Source organism: Poromitra crassiceps (genome assembly GCF_964638095.1).
Source record: "Poromitra crassiceps genome assembly, chromosome: 4".
Taxonomy (NCBI): Eukaryota; Metazoa; Chordata; class Actinopteri; order Beryciformes; family Melamphaidae; genus Poromitra; species Poromitra crassiceps.
Window position 1 is genome coordinate 69,410,323 of NC_139626.1, and position 4,847 is coordinate 69,415,169.

A 4,847-nucleotide genomic window follows, 5' to 3' on the forward strand; every position below is an offset into this window, starting at 1 on the left:
AGTACGATAAACGCGTTCATCTTGCTTGCTAAAGAGGTACCTCACACTTGATTTTAAAGCTCCCCTTGGAGTGAAGGGGCCATTTGGTTTGAGGCCACACCGATCCCAAGCTTCGAAACAGGCCTGCAACTGGGGTTAGTTAGGTGTGCCGGCTTAGCTAGAGGTATTGGCATTTAAAGGTGGGCCCACAATTTATATTATATAATACCAGAGGTAAAGCAAAGGGGTTTACATTTCATGTGCATTGTATAAAAATAAGGTTATTGACTGGGATATTATTTTGATATTTGAATTGCTGATTTCAGAGTTTGATAACATTCATTAGTGAAATGATGTTTGTCTGGTTGGTATAGCTGTTTGGTTATTTAATAATACTTACCTGGCTTGTGTCACAAACAAAAAGGTATATTTTCCTGTAAAAGAAAACGCATACTTGAAGGAAAAGTGAATTTATGTTAACTGTGATAATTGTTTTATTTGTTTTATAACTAAATCCCATTCTATTTTCATACTTACCTGAGTTGTGTGGATTTATGATTACTGTCTTGATATTCTAAGTGTTTGACTTACCTGAGGGAATCCAGTACCTGGGAAACAAAACGGATAAAGTAATATTAGGCCATTGTGAGTTTAAAGGGTAATACACCAATTTTCAAAGTAAATAAGGGATTATAAGTAATTGCTGCTCTAGGTTTGGGTGCAATAAATAAATACATATAACGGTTTAAAATCACAGTTACACTCTCATACCCTACATTAAGAGTTATTTCATATAAATTAACATGGTATAGCATACAAATAGGACTATTTAAAGTTAAAAGGATCTGGAGCGCTGTATCTCAGGCTAGTGGATACGACGAAAGCGCTACATGTAGGCTATTTTTTTGTTGCCAGATTTCACAATAACACATAAAGGTCCGCAATACCGTGAAACCGTGGTATTTTTGTCCAAGGTTATCATACCAATATCAAAAACTCATACCGTTGCATCTCTAATTGTGACCACATTGAACACAAGTGTACATGCAATGCATCCTCTCAATCCACATACAACAACAGTCACTGCAGTTTTTCTACTGCTCTATGCTATGGAGCTTACCTGATTTCAATGTGAACACTGGAGATACATTATTACCAGGTGTAAATTAAATCAGGTTAATGTGGTCAAGCACTATCCGATTGCAATCTGATCACAGAAAATACGCCAGGCGTCAATGGCCTCTATCCCTGTCTCTGCCTCTCTCTCTCCTCTGTGTCTCTCTTTCCTCTCTCTCTCTCTGCCTGTGTCTCCCGTCGTCTCCTGAAGCCACTGCCACCCCACCCACACACGAAGTGCCGGAGCGGACTGGGACCCTGTCCCCTCTCCCAACAACGGTAGGGTCCTTATTTAGTCCTTACAAAATCAGCACATGGTTCTCATTACATTATTTTGAAAGTTCTGCCCGGCCCTCAAATTTAAGAGAATTGGGTCTGGAAATTCCTTGCAAAGTCTTTGAATTTGATTTTTAGGAGGTATGAGAACCCTGCAAATGTGACTAAAAAACAACAACATTCAAATAGGCTCTGCAAATATAGTGCAGATGTTCTCAGCATAGTGGTATACAAAGAAGCAAGGATATTAATTTAAATACACAAATACTATATAATATTATTTAGTCAAAAAAATAGATTTGGAATAAATACATTTATCTATTTATTTTTTATATTTTTTTACATTTATTTTTTGCTACTTTGACTCTGATGCGCTGCAGTCTGATCTCAGAAAAAAATGCATGTTAGTGTCAGGTGATAATGACCTCTATCCCTGTCTCCTTCTCTGCCTCTCTACTGTCTTTCCCTCTGCCTCTGTCTCTCCTGTCGTCTCCTGAAGCCACTGCTGCCTCCACCAGCACCACCCCACCCCTTCCCCATGAAACGGCGGAGCAGCCTGGGACCCGTGATCTCTGCAACAACGGTATGCTAATGTTTTCAAGCACACTATCGGATTGCAATCTGATCACAGACAATGCATGTTAGTACCATCATTTGATGATATAAGTTGAAAAACTTAAATGGATAGGCCACTTTTTGGGGAGTTTAGCGAATTTTCCATATCGCCCCCAATAAACATCGATATACACGTCTTCACAGCAACTGTCCGTGCAGTTTGTAGGGTGAGGGTGTGCAGTAGTTAAATGGACAGCACTAAAACAGGACCAAGCGGATCGCGGCTCAAAGTCAACAAAACACAGTGCCTAAAATATAGTGTAAAATAAATATTCTGGTCAAGAGGTCTGTCTTTTTGTTTTGTTTTGTTTGTTAACTTAAGTTATTTAATTTAATTTACCTTGAAGTAAATTTGTATTTTGTTGTTGTTCCAACAGACCAAGTGCAAGCTGTGTTCCCAAACACCAGTGAGGTTCTAATCAGACAGTGCATGGCCCAGAAGTTGAAGGATGTGAGGCAGTGCGACAAAGAACAGTAAGTTTCTCTAGTTTTCTCTATCACTGAAAGTGGGTGTAAAACGTATAGAATGTAACCTGACCTTAATTCATGCTTATATTATATTGATATATCTTAATTAAAATTGGCGGTGTCTGTCACGATTGTGATGTCATCAGTGATGTGATAAACATTTTCCTGCCTGAGGCTAAACTCGTGGGCGTTCTGAGCATGAAGGGGTGGAGGGGATGTGCCACAAGGCATCATCCTCTCTGCCGAAAAGCCATTAGAAGAAGGCTAACCTTGCATCTCCAGGCTCTCTCTGAAAGGAGAAGAGCCGATCTGTGCTCAATTAGTGTTCTGGTCTGATATCTGGTGTATCTCTCTGCCTGTATCGCTCTTTTTTCCCCTGCAGTGTTAGGGTTGTATTCGTTTCATAATAGAGCTGTAATTGTAGTCGGGGCGTAGGGGCACAGATTCTGTTGTAGCATTTTCTGTTGGATTTATTGCATCTCCATCCATTATCCATGGCACATTTTACAGCATCTGTTTTAGGGCATAGGGTGTTGCCCAAAATTCTGAGAATGTTGCTCTATGCATCATAGATTTTGTGTAAGTTATGGGACCATTTGTGAATATAAAGTCCTGAATCAAATGTTTCAGTTCACAGCCGGACTACACTAGGTTTGCCTAGTTTTGGTTGTAATACCCCAGTATGTTTGTGAAATTGCCTTGATTATTCTAATGATATTAAAATTTTCACGGGGCTATTCTAATGATATTTAAATTTTCACAGGGGAACCAACAAGATCAGAAGACTTGTCAGCGGCAGAGAAGGTGTTCCTGAAAGGGACATGACACCCCCAAGTTCTGAAGTCTCACAGGAAGCTGTCCCTGAAAGGGACATGACAGCCCCAAGTTCTGAAGGCTCACAAGAAGCTCACATGACACCCTAGCATAGTTATTACAAAGGGATAGGCCACTTTTTGGGGAGTTTAGCTCGATTGCCATATCCCCCCAATATACACTGTCTTTACAGTCACTCTCGATGCAGTATGGAGAGAGGGGTCATATTTAGCGATAGAACGGTACTGCCGTTCAAAGGCAACAAAACAAAGTGCCAAAAAGCTCTATGTACATCTTGTGACTCGGGTACTAATCCAAAATGCAGAAAAACAATTTTTTTAGGTAAATAAATATTTAGTAAACATCGCTGCCGGGTGTACAGCGCATGTGCAAATAACGCATGCGTGGAAGCGCTGTCCACAGACAAACAAGGAAGTGACCCGGTATGGATTTACTATGGAAATAATGTTTCATGCAACTATGGATTCTTATTTCATAGCATGGTGAATAAACTAGTCACAACATGTACACATGTGCATAGAGCTTTAGGCGCTGTGTTTTGTTGCCTTTGAACGGTAGTGCCGCCTCCACTGTTGTATCGCTAAATATGACCCCTCTCTCCATACTGCATCGAGAGTGACCGTAAAGACAGTGTATATTTAGGGTAAGTGGGGACAAAATGGCAATCGAGCTAAACTCCCCAAAAAGTGGCTGTTGCCATCTTTATTTTTCATCCATCAGAGCTGCAGCTTCACCTGCAATTGTTCCATGATCACTGTACATGTACATGCAATCTGTCAATCACTCCCTTTGATTTTGGTCTCCCGTTTGGAGTTGAAGTGGTGGCTGTTGCCATCTTTATTTTTCATCCATCAGAGCTGCAGCTTCACCTGCAATTGTTCCGTGATCACTGTACATGCGATCTGTCAATCACTCCCTTTTCTAGAGATGTATGATAAATGCAGTTATGAAAAGGTGAAGTTTTGTTAATAAATAAGATAATTTTATTCTTGTACATGTGTTGTGTGTTGCAAATAACCTACTGGTATGTGTCAAATTGTATGTAATCTGAAATTATGTGGAAAATGTGTCAAAGAAGGGATCATTCACATGTGGTTGTCTACTAATACATGTGAATGTTCCCACATGTGATCTTAGGACATGTGAATTTGTTGTTCATGTTATTCCATCCACATGGGAATATTCCCACATGTAATGTTGAAACCATGTGTGATTCTATGTTTTCCACATGTGGTTTTGGAGAAATGTGTTTTGGTTTTTCACATGTTATTCCAATTGGCATGTAACACATGTCCCAACAATCACATGTGGTTCAAGATCATGTTGGAAGGTTCATGTGTTTCAACCACATGTGAATATTCCCACATGTGATCTTGAACCACATGTGGTTGTTGGACATGGAAATTACACATTTCAACCACATGTTGAATCACATGTGAAAAACCAAAACGTGTGCCAAAACCACATGTGGTCCACAACATATTGAATCACATTTGGTTTTAATATCATGTGGGAATATTCACATGTGGAGGGAATAACAAAACCACGTGTCCTAAAAC

General features: G+C 39.8%; 1 long non-coding RNA gene across 1 annotated transcript; it reads left to right on the forward strand.

Annotated features, from left to right (window-relative positions):
• Positions 1-1,843: 1,843 nt before the first annotated feature.
• On the forward strand, positions 1,844-4,268 carry LOC310775978. The gene is made up of 3 exons (XR_014552684.1): positions 1,844-1,954; positions 2,364-2,460; positions 3,218-4,268. It is a non-coding gene; the product is annotated as an uncharacterized lncRNA (long non-coding RNA).
• The last annotated feature ends 579 nt before the right edge of the window (positions 4,269-4,847 follow it).